A 17,149-nucleotide genomic window follows, 5' to 3' on the forward strand; every position below is an offset into this window, starting at 1 on the left:
AATAAAGACAGACAAGCTTTGTTTCTTGCACTTGATCTTGGCCACAAGAGTCGGGGAAGCCCCAACCCAAGTGGGGCATTTAGCTGTGGAAACAATTGTCTCTTACCCCACAGGCAAAGAGACTTTTACAGCTCCCTCCAAGGTGTGATCTGTAGCCTGAGAACAGCTGGGTGCTTAGTTGCAGCTGTTGTGTTTTTGAGTGATTTCTTTCCTCTTGAAGTGGACCTTGTTAGCCATCCTGCTCCCTATTTTATACCTCTGACTCCAGCATCTTCAAGGCATTCTTTGTTAATCACTAGATAAATTAAATTTAAAGTCCAGGCACAAAAGCCTTTCATGTCCTCTACTTCTAAAGAAGAAGGTGTTGACTGCCTGGGTCTTGCTTAATCAATGGTCCACCTTTTGTTATTAGGAAGTCTTGGCTGCTGGGGATGGATCTTGAACAATATTGGAGCTGAAGCCCATCAGGGAATTGATTATATTGAGTATCCTTCTCAAAGTTGAGCAACTACCAGGAGAGAAACAAAGTATACAAAACAGAAATGAAACAAATCTCTTATAGTAAATGCTCCTGCCCACTGGAGGGGGAGGGATGAGTTAATCAAGACAAGCTGATTGATAGACAACACTTAATCAAGAAAGGGAGTTGTCCACGAGAGAAAAGCTATCAAAGGGAAATTGTAAACATGCCTTAGGACAGCATGTGGAGTGAGGCAATCAGCAAGTGAGGTAATCATTTCTTTTCAGGAGGTCCCAGCCACAACTGCACTCCTATGCAATAGGCATTTTTAATATTGATATACAGGGTGTGTCTACACATCACCCTACGTTGCTGTAGCGGCATGCTATGTCACTGCATGGTGCACTATGGTAGTATAGTGATCACATGAGTCTACATGTGATAGGCAGCTACTTTGCCATAGTGGCACGCTCCGCTGTTCTAGTGTGCCACTACAGCAAAGTAGCGGTGAAATCCACCCGCGTGCCATGTGCACAGAGCAGTATGGGTGGTTACTGGACTGTGCTTTAGTACTTCCAAAAGGAAGTACTAAAGGAAGTACTACCAAAAGGAAATACTAAAGCATGGCGCCATAGCAATGTTGCTCTAAGGCAACGTGTAGACACTCCCAGCATGACTTAAATTTTTACGGTAGACTCAGCTAGCTTAGACTTCACAGTTATCACTCCTCAACCAGAGGGGGTGCACTTGAATCTACACTGCCCACTTGAAAGTTCTTGGGGATGTTCCAATGCAGAATTAAAACAAACCTTAACTTCAAAGTTTGTGAAATGGAAATGTTGTGTTCCAGCAATCCCTGCTTCTGAATTTACTCCTTTCTTTAACCTTTCCACGTTCTCTTTTTCTATTCAGGCTATCTTCATGTCACTTTTCCCTCTCTATTTAAAAAAAAAAAAAAAAAAAAAGCATCCTATTTGTTTTGTTTTAAGGCCATCCACAAGTCAAACCTCAGTTGTCCTTTCAGAGCTCATTCCTGGAAATGGCAAAGTTCCTTACAGAAAACAGTACAAGCTTAAAAAAAAAAAGGTGAAAGATTGGGCAGATACTAATATTAAGCCAAATAATCCACATTGATGAAATGCATCTTCATGTAGTGTGAATATGAGAAGCATAACAAATATGATTCTATGCAATTTACATTAAGATTCTGACTCCCCTTCTCTCAGATAGTCCAAGCTCTAAAAGCATGTCAGCAGTTGCAACTTCCCTCTTTATTGCTCTGGATTCACCTTTACAATTGTTACAGTGTAGCTATAAAGTGAAGAGTCCTTTAAATTGTTGCAATTAGATCCTTTCAACCTCAAATTTGGTAGAAAGGTATCCTATATTCTCTGCACAGCTAAAATAAAAACTGAGATAATTGCATATTGGAAGTGTTCAGATAGTATTATTTATAAAAGTTGCTTTGCATACTAAGATCTTGTGTTTGGTGCATTTAATCTGCTTTGTTAACACTTGATGAACTCTTACTAAAAATATGGTGTGTATCCTAACACTGTCTAATCAAGGCCCCAGTAATCAACTTCAGACCCCCAAGGTCACTTGGTCAACTTGTGATTACAGCAGCAACTTTAATGCTTGGTATTGTCCTACAGCTGTGTCAGGTCAATGGAAAAATGTTCTTTAAACACCATAAGCATCTGATTGTGCAATACCTAAATCAGTGTCATTGATTATTCACACTGCTGGACCGCTCAAAGCTGAGGAAGTAATTAGGGCTTTTTGTGTGGATTATCCACTGAGAAAAGGTCAAATAACTACAAACAGTGCCAGAAAACAGGAGTCACCAAGGACCTCAGCATCGTGATCAGTTAAGAAATGCTAAAGCAGGGCTTGATAATGATGTGCTTATGCCAGGTTCTACAGAATTTGATCATTCTGTCATAGAAATCCAATGAAGCATGAGTGATGGTTACTTTTTCCCTTGAAGCTTGCTTCAGGTCCCTGATGCCCATCAAACAAGTTTGTCAGTGAAACTTGACTGAGAAGAATTTAAAAGGGAGTTTTTGTTCTAAAGGGAAAAATACACGCGCACACACACACACACACACGCATCTATAGTGTGTGTGTGTGTGTGCGCGCACGCACACACAAACATTAAAGTAATTAATTGACAAACAATTTCAGACAAATACTTTCTAATTTAGATTTAGGTAGTTGATTTATTCCAAATTTTTCCTTCATTGTAAAGCCTGCTTTTCCCAGCCCTGACTGTATCTAGTCAGAAAGTCTGTTTTGTCAAAATCTCATTTCTAATGAGTAATCTGTAAAAATTATAGTATTCTGCTAATAACTTTTTTCCTATTGAAATGTGAGCAGCAATGAAACATCCCTAAATTTGCAAGTGCATTTCAAACATTTGCTGAACTTACAATGGTATTGCTATTTAGCAACATCTTGTAAATTTAATCGCTAAATCATGGGTCTACAAATGCATTCCAAATCCATATGGGAGGCATCCCTAGTACAAAACCTTGCTTGGGAGTTCTTAATGGTGTAAAACTCCTCACTTTAATTTTCAGGGTTGTAGTGGTGGCTCACTATATTTTTTCATAATAAGTTCATTCTACAGATAATTTAAAAGAAGGATTATCTAGTTTTTCCATTTTAGACCAAGGATTATTTTTTTCAAAACAATACATTGAGTAGAGTTCAGAATCTCAGTGCTTCAAGAGGAAAAGATAATGGGCTTTGTCTTTGATCTGTGAAAATTAAACTATGGTGTTGGGCAGAAAAACAAAACAATGAAATTATCTTCAAAACTGAACTGAAAAAAGATCTTATGGCAATGATTGGGTTTAAATAATGTTAAACTTGCAAAATTCCAAGTGTTCCAATTTAGGATGGGATCATACTGTGCTTCCATAATGATAGTGTGGAGGCACACAGAGCAGGACTGGTTCTACAGAGATGATGCTAACAGACCAATACCTACATCCCTCTTAGTAAAAGGGTTTCTGGAATGTAGAATGATGAGACATCCTCTAGTTTAAAGAGAAGTATGATATAATTCAGTGGGGGCCAACCCTTTTGTCACAGGCACCACAAATTAGCTAGACAGGTTTCCCAAGTACCACTCCAATCTCCTTTGGTTTGATCTTCTGCTTTGCTTTCTGCTTCCTGCCCTATCTGTTGCTCTGTTTTCTGCTTGCTGCCTTGTCTGCCACTGCGCTGCCTGCCTCCTCCCCAGTCTGCCATATGCCATACACAGAGGCTGTCCCTGCCACTTGTGGCATGTGAGTCGCAGGTTGGTCACCCATGATGTAACTTCTTTTGGGCTAGGAACAGAAGTTACACATAAACCAGTTTAAGTGATCAGAAGCTGGCTTAAACTTGTAACAGAACAGAAGCTCAGTGCACATAAACCAATTTCAAGATGGCTGAAACTGGTTTATGATAAACCCGGTTGAATGTAGTATTGGACTCAACTGATTTGGGTCAAACCTGCTTATGAAACTTCTGTCCGAGACCCCTTCCTGGTTCAAGTGGAATCATAGTCCCCCAGCATCCCAACATGCTTTCCAGCCCTGGGCTGTGCTGTGCTGACTGCTTCAGAGAGCAGCAAGGGCTGGCTGACAAGGAAGTGGGGTGGGGGGGAAAGCCCAGCTGGGGATGCAGCCCAGTCTACAGGGAGGGACTGCCCCTTCCAGCCAGACAAACCCTGGCTTGGGTCTGCAGCCAGGGAGGGGAGTTAAACATCCCTTACCCCACTCAAACTTACTGCCGGCTGTGACTGTGGACTACAAATCCCAGAGGTAGCTGGAAGAGGAAGTGATGAGCAACCCTGCAGATCCAGCAAAGTTATCCAGCTTAAAAAATGGCCACCAAAAAAAAGTGATTTAGGGTTGCACCAGCAGGAGTATTAGGTGTAAGACATGGGAGGTGATAGTGCCACTCAGATCAGCTCAAATCACTCAAATGGTTAGGCTTTATAGAGTATTGTGTGTGCCCTACACTCCGTTTTAAAAAGACATGGAGAAGTTAGAGAGGGTCGAAAGGCAGGTAGCAAGAATACTAAAGGTGTTGAAAGGCAAGCCATATAAAGAGAGATTGAGAGAAATATGTATGTTAAGCTTGTGGAAAAGGTGATTAAGAAGGGACATGGTGTCAGTCTTCAAATATCTGAATGGCTGACACAAAGGAGAGGGGGGTGCATCTTTCTCTCTTGTTGCAGAGAGTAGGACTCACAGTAGCTTGAAACTGCACCAAAGTCAGTTTAGACTGGCTAACAAGAAAAACTCTTTCAGTGTTAGAACAGTGAGGCAGTGGAACAGACTGTTTACAGAAGTTGTAGCATGTCATTCAATGGAGGTTTTCAAGAAGAGATTGGTAAGTATTGGTCAGGGAAGGCCTTGAGTAACTATGGCTCAAGTGAGCTATAAAGAGCAACAGTTGGAAGCTCAGGAGACCCCCAGGCTTGCATTGCTTGGAGATCAAAAGAAAAGCTTTGCAGTCCAGAGCAGGTGGTAATTGGAGAGGATCATGCCCAATAGCAGGAGAATGAAGCAGATCTTCAAACTGGCTTGGTTATGAAACAAGATGAAATAGTGAAAGAGTTAGGGACAAGCTTATGGAGGGGATAGAAAGACAGAATGGGGAATACTTGCTCTCCAGTGAGGGTGTTGGATGCTTTACCTGTAAGAAATTCAGGTGTTTTTGATGTTTTCAGGCAGTGTGCTAGGAAATTGTGCTAGATCAGGGGTTGTCAACCGAGGGTACACGTACCCCTAGGGGTACTTTGAAAGGTCCCAAGGGGTACATGGGGATGGGCAGGGATGGAGTGCCACCACCCCATGCTGCTGCCTCACAGGAGCAGGTCTGGGGCGGGGTGAGAGCAGGGCCGCACAGACGCTGTGCTGCCACCGCTCTGCCACTCGCAACACCCCCACTCGGCATCCAGCTGCTTGCCACCCCTCCCACCCCCCCAGGGGTACACTTACTAAAAAGGGAGTTGCTGGGGGTATACTTATTAAAAAAGGTTGAAAACCCCTGTGCTAGATGTTTGTTTGTGCAATTGTAAGAATAGTTTAGACAACACTTGGCTGGGATGGTTTAGATAAGGATGATCCTGCCTTGAGCAGGGGGCTAGACTAGATGATCTCCTGGGGCCCCTTTCAGTTCTCCTTTTCTCTGATTCTATGACTGGATGGCTATGAGCTGAGGACAGGTCAGAGAACAGAGTCCACATTTATATTAATTTATATGGATCTAAAGAACCTCATACCCTGTGTAATTGTAGAGAGGCTGAAAAAGCAACTGCAGAGTTGAGTTGCACATTAGTCCTATATGCTGGGCATGGGTTGAGCAAAGAGTTGAGTTCTCATCCCCCAACAGCTCTGCACTTCACCTGCAGAGGGTCCAAATATTTAGGCTGTAGGCGGGGGGTGGGAATTACACCCTTCTTGTGGAATTCAAGCAATGCAGATGACTTGGTGCTGACCTTCTAACCTAGGGTGATCTTTGAAGTTATATCCTATGGTTAACTCTTACTGGATCTAGTGGCATCTATTGCCATTTAGTCTATAGGAAAATAACATTATAGCCCCTTTATCACCCATACAGCAAAGTGAATTTCACTTCTGTCAGTACCTTCATTTTCATCAGGTAAGAAGACCAAATTGTTTAACTATTTCATCAGATTTGTATTTATTTCCTCACTGGGACTTATGTACTAAAACTGTTCAGTAACATATATGTAACTTGGCACACCTAGTCTTCCTACCAACATCTGTATTCTGATTTGTAGTCTAATAAGCTTTCTGGATGCAGATGACGTGTGTGTGTAGTAGTACCGAGGTGTAATACATCAACGCAGTATTTTTAAACACAGCACAATAATGTATTCAATTAGATTGGAAATAAAACACCTAGTTTTACTTACGATAAATCTTTTACAAACCTCCCTACATCACATGTTCATTGAGGAAATAATACATGTCATTCAGACTAAGGTTTATTGTAGACTGCTGAGGGAAACATGAAATTCTGGAGGTTTCAGCAGTCCTGTGAAATCCTGCAACATGGTAAGTGTACAAATTAGAAAAGTATGTAATATGTGACTAATGACACCTCTTGGGATATCTTTTGAGCCCATATTTACTGTTATGATCACTAGGTTCATTTAAGCTGCAGGAGTTGAAAAGTAATACCAAAGTAAGTGAAAACACCTCTGAGTTCATTAGATGTGGTTGTAATTTAAGCTCTAAAGGCATTTTCTTTTCTTTTCTGTCATTCTTCATATTTCTCGAAATGTGGTGCTTGAGCTCCTAATAAAAGCAGTATACATCTGAGCACATAATCTACAGTTCCTGCAAAACACATTTACACCTTAACATCTGTAGCAATGCTACAGTCTGAATAGCAGCCTAATTTACCCCAGCTGTCCCTTTAAAGAAAATGTTTTAGAAGCACTACTTTAATATTTTTGTGAGCCATGCCCTCATTAATTTGAAAGGTTTGTGTGTCACAAACATATGCAAACATGTTTTTTCCCTGTCTCTGGCTTAACACGCTATGTGTTTATATGGGACTATCTGGCTTTTAAAGATATTTCTCTTGAATGCAAGTTGTTCACTATTCCTCCTATATATCAGGCACCCACAACTCTTGAGGAAGAGGCGATATCTTTAGACCAACCTAGTTGGTTTAATAAAAGATATCACCTCTTCCTCAAAAGTGTTGGATGCCTTTGCCTCTAGACTAACATGGCTACAACCTATATCCCTCCTATATATCAGTTAATTTATTTCACACCTATTTCATTAAAGGTAATTTCTATACAGCACAGATTTGGGACACTAGAACATGTAGTAATTTTAACAGTTGGCCAAACTTTACCCATAGTTATGCCAGAGAGAGACATGCCTTAGCTATCTAGTTACATGGGTAAGATTTGGACAGTTTGCTTTATAATTTGAAAAGAAAGAAAAGAAAAACAGGACATGTATTTATATGTTCTGTTTTCAAACGAAGCGATTAAGGAAACCAAATCAACTTCCAAATCAATGAGTAACGGGTACAATGATTCAAATGACTGTTCCAAAATATGATAGCAGCAGCTGTATTTTCTTTTTTAAATGAAACATCTTTCACTGTTATATTTCCAAAATAATATTCTTATGCTCACACTGTGAATTTCATGGAATACAAACAGTGGATAGAGGGCAGAAAGGAAAAGGGATTGAGAAGGGAGGTTGAGCTGACAGTGCAGTTTTTTTTCTAGTGACAACCATGTGAATTCATTAATATTTTACAAATGTAGTTTTCAGACTAGTACATTTTACTGCCACATTAATACAGCTTGTCAGTTTATACTTTAGGAATTTGTGCATTGAAAATGTCCAGTATTCTGAGAATGGTGCCAGTGAAATGTTTACATGTTGAAAGGATTTCTACTATATAGTGTTTTTTAACTGCAAGACTGTATTACACAGCAGCTGTGCTTCTGTATAATACTACAATTCACTGTAGCATTCTGTTGAAGGAAATTTATTAATATATCCTCTTTGACATATTGCATGCTGCATTACAAAGTTTTTCATGTCCAAGAACAGCATAGAAGCATTTCAAAAGACTAGCATAGAATGTAGCATGCTTCCTACATTTATACTATTTTTGTCAGCACTGTTGGACTTTTAAAATGAGGTGGCTGCAAATGTGTTTCAGAATGGGGAGTGATTATGAGGAAAAGTACTTGCAATTTGCATCTGGCAGTAAGAGCACAATCACATGGAGGAAAGCTGAGCAGTAATAACATTTCTATTGCTGGTCACGTAGGGTGACTTGAATATTGTTGTGCTAAACACTGTGGCCATTGCTGCATATTTTGGACAAACCAGCTGGAGAGAGGGGATGATAAAAATATCTAGAAGGAAAAGTGAATAGCTGTGAGGAAGGGGTAGCAGAACTTGACAGCAGCTCAAATCTAGGAGGGTGTGAAACTCTGAGAAGATCAGGAGCCATATATACCTGAAGATTGAATAGCAGGATTAGATTGAATAGTTTGAATGTTTTAAACTGAGTCCTTGATCCAGGTTCCTAACTCTGACAGGAAAGAAGATAGAAAAATACTGTATAAGGGACAATTTGAGGGGAGTCAGGAAGATTGTTTTTTTCCTTCTGAGAATATCTAACCATCATGAAACATCATTTGCCCTAGCTCTGTAAAGCAGCTGGCACTAATCTTTCAGATGAATCGGTCTCATTGCTGGAAAACTAGACCCATCCCATTGGCTATGATGGCAAGGGAGCAGTATGTCAATATCAAGGGATGAAACTATGAAACTATGATACATTTAATTCAGCATATCTTTAGGGGACTGGGGTGGCCTGGGCATGAAGGTGCAGGGTTGACAGCCCAGCAGAAGTATTTAGTGGGAATGTCTACACATGCCCCCTGCAGCACAGTTGTTACTGCGCTGTCATTTCGGTAATTTTTGGCAGATACATTGCTGTAGTGATGTGATGTAGCGAGGTAGCTCGTCGCTACGGTTTGTGCCTGTTGATGCTACTTCGTTGTAGGAATGGGTTACGTCGCCATAGTGCGTTGCTATGGCAATGTAGTGGCATGTTTAGACACGCCCACTGTGTGGCTCTGTCAGGTTCCAACGAGGCTTCAAATTCTGCAGATTCACAACGAAGACATGGGAAGGAAGAAAGCACGTCTTCACTACTGCTTCTGCATATGTGGGTCCCACAGAGTCCTTGGTGAGTAGTAAATCCTCTTACCCCTGGCAAATCCTCCATGCAAAGCTGCCGAAAACTGTCTGATCACAGCAGACTTCATTAGTGCATGCAGGTGCTATTTCCACTTCCCTCCACTAGCCAAAGTGAATTTAGTCATGTGAATAAACATTTTTTGAAAAAAATCAGTCTATCAACAAACCTAATGCCTAATTACTTGGCTGTTTTCAGCGATACCCTAATTCTGCAGAAGTATGCTACCTTGATTAATCCTGCAATAGGCAGAAAAGTAGCCCTTATTGGTTAAATTCACACATTTCAAAACTCGCTCTGTCTCTCTCTCTCTCTCTCTCTCACACACACACACACACACACACACACACACACACACACACCCCATTTTCCTTTTCTGCTAATTATATTAGTATACACTCTGGGTATACTTCTGCAGGCACCTTTTAGCTTAAAGAATAAGTTCAGTCAAGTGCAAATCTCTTTCTTTCAATTGTTCCTAACAAAAGGGATAAAAGCAGTCAAGTGCTAGTTACAGTAGCTCAGAAAAAATGCTTTAAAACTGATTGAATCAATTGCCCTTTATCTTGTTACCTCCGACTAGCAATTTTAAGGAATTCAAGCTGAGTAATTGGAATCCATGAGTCTGATGTTATAGTCATACATTTCTTTCTGTTTCTTTTCCATTCCAAAATTTCTGTTATACACCTCCCCTGGGGCTAACCTTCAAGGGAAATAAATTAGCCATCTGATATATGTGAAAAGAAACAAGATTTTGAACATGAAAACATAAGTGCCATACTGGGGCCTGTCACAGATAGTAGCTAGTAGATGATACTTCAGAAGGAGAGTATATGTACACGGTGTGTCTAGTCTACTGTATTCCATCCCCTGTCATATCCACCCTGGCATTCATCACCTCTGGTTTGGGTTGATTTAGCCAGACTTAGCATAGTAGCACAACTAGAGATGGGTGAGTGGGGCACCAGGCCCAAGAGCCAATTTAGAGGGGACTCCAGAATGGGGAGTCTGTGCCTCAGCAGCCATGCTGGCACACCATGCTGCTGTAGCAGCTGCTGCACCTGCAGTTGGGGTCTTTGAGTCACCAAAACAGGTAATACCATGCCTCCACCCCTTTGTCCCTGTCCCCCCTCCCCTGCCCTCTGACAGGATTTTGCCCAGGGCCTCTGCTACTTCACATCCTTCTTCTATGCTAAATTTATGCATACTTAATTACAGTCAGAGAGCAATTTCATTCTTTATCAAATACTCTGCTCGGATTGCCTTTCTCCAAGTCATCAAATGCAAATCCAACTTCCTTATGCAAAAGCAAAGGTTATTTGGCACAAGATAAAAAATGAAGAGAAAAATAAAAAAATAACAGTTAAATGCAGGCAAATCTTAAAATAATATTATTGCTTCCCACACAAGCAATAAGCTCAGGTTCCCCAGTATGACTATTTTGCATATGGCATGAAAGAAATATCCTTAACTAAAATTTCCTTATGTACCTAAATCCTCAAGTAAAATTTCCTTATGACCTAGTCACCTAAACTCTATTTATTCAGGCTCCTAAATTCCTAAATGACTTTTGAAAGAGTTATTGTTAAACTCCAGTGTCACTTAGGCATGTATGAAAATGTTACTCCTTGACTTAGCTCACAGTTCAAAGGCCATCTCTTATTTCTACCTCTGTGTCTTTTCAATCTATCCTCACAGATGGAAGGAGGAGTGTGTGTATCTGTAATAGGAAAAAAAACAGCGGTTCTTTATTTCTCTGAAAACCTCTTCCAAAACAGTCTGTCTTTGATTTATTTTTCATCTCAGTCCCCAGTAGATATGGGCAATAAGCAATATGCCCTCTGGTTGCCTCCTTCCAATCTTGAATGCACTGTTATTAATCTTAATAATGTTTCCCAGACAGGTCTTTGTTCCCTAATGACTCCAGACACACCTTTGGGCATATTAGCTAGGCAAAACCTTTGAAGTTTTTCAGGACAAATTTCTCATAATTTAGTTTACGAGCCAGATCCCGGGATGTTCACTCAGGCAGTGACTTGAGATTTTGGCCCAGCTTTTTAAAGGCATTTCAGGCCTGGTCAATTCAATGCTGCAAGGTTTAAGTTCCATTTTCAAATGTGACTTACAGCATGTCTGCAGTCTGCTAGCTGGGATGTCCCCGAGTATGATGCAGTCACCTACTCCTGTGTGCAGGCAACAAACCCGGGAATACACTGGTGAAGATGCTGTGGGACATCCTCCTGTGACAGCTCTCAAGACATTGGTCTGCAGCAAGCTTCAGAGTGACCACTGGAGAACAGCTTCACCTACATATTTCTGGGTGTGGAGAGCATATGTAAAAGACTGGGTGGGTGGGATATGCTTGGAAATATCCAATCCCGAATGCACTGCTGCTATAGTAGTGTATATAAGCCTTCAAGTATTTGGATCCTATGCCCCACAGAAAGTCAACAAGTCACTTAGCATGACTAAGTCTCTTCTGGAACTTGGTTTTATCTCTTTGAATCATTTTGACCTTTTAATGCTGAGGAGCAACAAATAAACCTGTTAAAAAGCCAGGTAAAAAGGCATGACATAAAAATCAAGATATTATATTGAATATCAGTTATATCTAGATATCTGATCTTCAATCTATCAATAGAAAGTAGAAGGAAAAAGACTGATTTACATTTTGCATGATTATTATGGTTATTTTAAATATACTATTGAATTTTAAGCTAGGCTAGATAATTTTACTATAATTTGTAACTGTGTTTGGTGAAATAAGGCCTAAGATGACCAGTGTACAGTCTCACTTAACCAGCTAGACAGGTTAGAGTTATCTTCTTCCTCTGATGTACAAAATAGTCAGTACTGCTAGAGAAAACAGGATTCTGGATTTGATTTGTGATTGTGGTCTGAGCTAGTGAAGCCAATCCTGTCTTCCCACAGAAGTTTGTTGATTACTCACAAAGGAAAAAACATATGGAAATAATGATCTAGTTTTTGTCATTAGAACAACTCATTAGGTGTTCATTTTATATAGCAATTTATCATTCCAGTAGGAAATACAAAAAATGTCCCAAACTAAAAGTGAACATGGGCAAAATTTTGAAGGATGGGGGAATTCTGACACAAGGGAGACTTTTGAAACATAAGCACTTTGATCAGTGTTTTGCCTCCAAATTATATGCTTAATCGCAGATGCAGAGTACCTCTAGGTCCCTTCAATTTCAAAAGAAACAGCACCAAGAATCAGATATTTTGGCCTTAGTGTATTTGTGGAGGGATAAGGATTTACCATAAAGATAAAGGTTTATACTTGGTTTGATATTTTAGAGCAGGGGCATAAAAGATACTGCCTGCAGGCTGGATGCAGCCTGCAGAGCCATATCATCCAGCCTGCGGTGCTGCCAGCTGAATGCAGGACACACTGCCCCTAGCCCTTTACACTTCATACAGTGCGTGGAGTCCATCTGATGCTGGTTGCATGTGGCATGGGGCTAGTTTGGGACTCATAATATATGTGGTACCTATACTGGACTGGCCCTATATGCTGGATCGTGGGCTGGTCCAGATCAGGCCCACTGACTGGCCCCACATACTGGATCCAGTGCGCAAGATCAGTCCAGCACAGGGGCCATATGCAGTGTGTGCCCCAGACCAGCCCTGTGTGCTGTGTGTAACATACCATGGACCAGTCCACATGCCATGTGCATACCATGTGCAGGGCTGCAGTTGGTATGTGCACTGAAAGGGCATACACCAGACCAGTCCTATGGGCTGGATCTGGCATGTGGGGCTAGCTGACAGACTGGCCCTGTGCCTGTCATCTGGCCCATGAAGTCAAATGAATTTGACACTCCTGTTTTAAAAGCATCTTTTCTACAAACATTTTTCCCTCTGAACATTGATGCCACAGAAATCCACAAAAATGACACAGTTATGTAATTTGAGCCTGAGCAATGGAACTAAATTTAGAAGAGAATATTTAGCTTGAGTCTATGCCAGTGATTTTGAACCAAGTTGCCTTGAGACCCTTTCAAGGGTGCTGCAGGGTGCCACCCAGTCATAGAAACATAGAATCATAGGGCTGGAAAGGACCCTGAACAATCATCCAGTCCAGCCCCCTGCATGAGCAGGAAAGACATCTGGGGTCAGACGAACCCAGCCAGGTGACTGTCCAGTCTTCTCCTGAAGACCTCTAGGGTAGATGTTTGCACCACCTCTGCGGTGAGCTTGTTCCATAGTCTGGACACCCTAGTTGTAAAGTTTTTCCTAATGTTCAGCCTGAAACAATCTTCCAGGAGTTTGTGGCCATTGTTTCTAGTTTCCCCACGGGGCACCCTGGTGAATAGTTGTTCACTGAGCCCCTGATGTACATCTCTGATATAGCGGTAAGCCGCAATGAGGTCCCCTCTCAGCCTTCTTTTCTTTAGGCTGAAGAGTCCGAGATCTCTCAACCTCTCCTCGTATGGCTTGCCATGCAAGTCCCTGATCATATAGGTGGCCCTTCTCTGGACCCTCTTGAGCTTTAGCACATCCCTGTTGAAGTGTGGCACTCAGAACTGGACTCAATACTCCAGCTGCGGCTGCACCAATGTTTAGTAAAGCAGGAGAATCACTTGTTTGGATTTACTGGAGATGCATTGATTGATGCATGCCAGAGTTTTATTGTCCCTAGCGGCTACTGTGTCACATTGCTGGCTCATATTCATGCTGGGGTCTGTTGTTACCCCCAGATCCCTTTCATTTGTAGTGCTGGTCAGGTTAATGATGCCCAGTTTGTAGGTGTGCTGGGGGTTCTTCCTTCCCAGAAGGATTTCTCTACGTTGAACTTCATCTGGTTCCATTCTTCCCAACATGCCAGCCTGTCTAGGTCTGCTTGTATCTGCAGCCTATCTACGGGTGTGTCCACATAACACCATATCTTGGTGTCATCCACGAGCTTGGCCAATGGGCTTTTCACTCCCTCATCCAGGTCATTGATGAAGATATTGAACAGCACTGGGCCAAGTACCGACCCCTGGGGTATGCCGCTGCCCACATCTCACCAGGACGACACCGATCCATTCATTTGAACTTTCTGTGTCCTACCCCGCAACCAGTTTCGCACCCACTTGACGGTCCCACAGGTAAGCCCGATATCTTCCAGTTTTTCTGATCAGTACCTCATGAGATACCAGGTTAAAGGCTTTCTGGAAATCAAGGTATATGATGTCAACTGCTTTTCTCTCATCCAGGTGATGAGTCACCTGATCGTGGAAAGAAATGAGGTTGGTCAGACAAGACCTGTCTGTGACGAAGCCATGCTGGCTGTCATTCAGTATCATGCCTTCTGCAAGTTTGTCACATATAGCCTCTTTAATAAATGTTTCTAGAATTTTCCCTGGAATAGAAGTTAAGCTAATTGGCCTGTAGTTTCCTGGGTCTTCACACTTCCCCCAGTGTTAGCACTGTTAGCTGTGCAAACAAGATTCATATGTTTCAAACGGAAATTCAGTATTAAAAACATTTCTGACTCGTGGTCTTTATGAATTTTTTGCAACAGAAGAATTGCTCTATTATTTTTCCGTAGTCCAAGAACAAGTGAAAGTTAACTAAGAGCTGGCATTTTCTGATGGGAGACCTTGAGTCTAAGTAGGGGTGCCTTAAGTCTAAAAAGATTGAGAACCACTGGTCTAGGCATCTGTATATTCTTAAATCTACCAGGGAGGGCCATTTACTGCCCTTGTAATTCTACAGTGATGGCACCATGACACTGGCTTGTGGTGTTTCCTTTGGTCAGAAAAAAGAAAAGGAAAGAAAATATAACAACATTTATCCATCAGTAATGTTTGCTGCATGTTTTGTAATATGTCTTATAAATACAGTTCTAAATAGTTTGGTATATTTAAAACTTTAGTGTTCTTTGACAGGATGATATAATTATCTAGACAGGAATGAAACAGATAATACAAAATAGAATATTGTGATAGAATATTTCCATTTGCCCAAGATCCAGTGTTTTCAAACTCTGGGCCAAGGCCCAATGGGTTGAGGTGGATTTTTTCCAGTAGCCTGCAGTTCCTTAGCTGCCTTATTGTTTCACCAAATAATATCTCTCAGATATGGGAATGAGCATAGAATGCATCTCTCAATTATAGAGCAGTGCCTTAAAGAAGGGATTTGTGCAACAGAAAATAATAATCAGAATGTACCTTCTCTTTTTAGTTTTTAGAAGGATAAAAGAGGACACTTCTACCTAAGAGCCATATCATTTTAATGAAAAGACTTTAATGTGTGCTAGGACAGGCACTGGGATGGGATGTAAGGAGGAGAGCTGTCAATTTTTGGAATTTGAAAATATGGAAATTCTTTATTTACACAATTTTCTTCCTGCTTTGTGTGTCTGCACTAGCAGCCTTGCAACACTAATGGTACAAGAAAATAGGATCCTTCTTGTAAAGCTATGCCCCCTTGATGAGTCTGTGCCCCACTTGTCTTCCTTCTTTAGAGGGATATTCCCAGAAGAAGAGGATTTGCAGTAGTGTCCTTATGGTCTGATGCTCTTAAACTTCATGGATTTTTTTAGGGTCATAGGCAGCTGGTATAAATTAGAGAAATGTCAAGGTTTCTTTAATTCCTGGTGCTGTCCCAGCACGTAGCTGGCTTCAGCATCAGAAGAGCTCAAGGACAGCATCTTCAACTGCTCTGAGGGTATCTCAGTCAGAGCCAAGGACCTTGTATTATGTATGCAAATTGATATCTGCTTTGTTTCAAATATATTTAATTTCTTCTTTGACAAAAGGAGTAACAGGAAATATTCTTCCTTAGAAGGTCTATTACCATGTAATCTGCTTGCACTGTCTGTAAGAGACACATTTGAAAATAGGTATCAAGCACAAGTAACTAATTTGTAGCGTAGTTAACAACACCAATAGTAGAATGTTAAAACCATGGGCCCGGGTTTTCTGTTTGTGACAGAAAAACATTGTAAAACCCAGATTTTCTCATTGTAAGGTGGAAAACCCAGATTTACTCCTTTAAAGGAGAAAAATGTGGGTTAAAGTGGGTTTCCTCTTGCAGGCTGGCAGAGTTCCAGGCTGCAAGGGGTTGGGGGAGTGGGAGGAGGCAGAAGGCACCATGTGCATGTGTGCACATACACATACATGCACATGGCTGCCAGGCAGCCTGGCTTTAGAGATCAGCTCCTGCAGGTAAGTCTGGGCTGAGGGGGGAGGGGAGTGTGGAAATTGAGGCCCTCATAAGGAGGGAGGGAGGGAGGGAGTTGGGCAGGGTTGGGGCTGGGGCTGCTGCCCAGTCTGGGAGGTACATGGGCCTTGGGGCCCAGGTCCATGTGTGGCCCTGGGACACAAGCAGAGAGTGGGATGGAGCTGCAGGTGGCTTTTCTGGGGGGTGGGGGTCGTAACAGAGAATCCTAGCCCTGTTACCAGAAAGCAGGCTGGCCCCTTTAGGACCAGAACTTTCTGGGCATAGCCTGCTGGTAGGGTAGGTAGGGGTTAAAAACTGAGCCTTGCTGGCTGGTTAGGTGACCAGAAGTGGGTAGGCCAAAACTATAAAAACCCTGAGCTGAGCTGGCTATGGGGGCTTGGCTGCAGAGAGGGTGGACTCCTGATGACTCCCAGAGATGCTGCAGCAGCCCCACAAGAAGGAGCACAGCAGATGGTGGGAAGCAGAAGAACAGAGGTGTGAAAAATGTGAACTGGCAGACTGCCTTCCTTAACTTTATTTTGGTTATGTCCCAGGGGCTTACTGTTTGTGTTTGATTGGTACTCCAGTGGTTTGTGGTTGAGGTTGTAGGGGAGGAGGAGGCCTCATTAGTCATAAAAGGCCAAAGGGCCCAGTGCACTAGTGGGTGCAGCTGTACAGGGCCAGGGGCCCAGAGCTGGCTGCAGGAAAATAGGATTTTGAATCCGGGTCCTAGTGGGTGGA

At 41.9% G+C, this 17,149-nt stretch overlaps 1 long non-coding RNA gene across 1 annotated transcript; it reads left to right on the forward strand.

Moving 5' to 3' along the window:
- The first annotated feature begins 705 nt into the window (after window positions 1-705).
- Window positions 706-14,233, forward strand: LOC102370240. Its single transcript, XR_324171.1, has 3 exons — window positions 706-729; window positions 9,148-9,226; window positions 14,196-14,233. It is a non-coding gene; the product is annotated as an uncharacterized LOC102370240 (long non-coding RNA).
- Window positions 14,234-17,149: the final 2,916 nt, after the last annotated feature.

This window comes from Alligator sinensis, unplaced genomic scaffold, assembly GCF_000455745.1.
Source record: "Alligator sinensis unplaced genomic scaffold, ASM45574v1 scaffold29_2, whole genome shotgun sequence".
NCBI classification, from domain to species: Eukaryota; Metazoa; Chordata; order Crocodylia; family Alligatoridae; genus Alligator; species Alligator sinensis.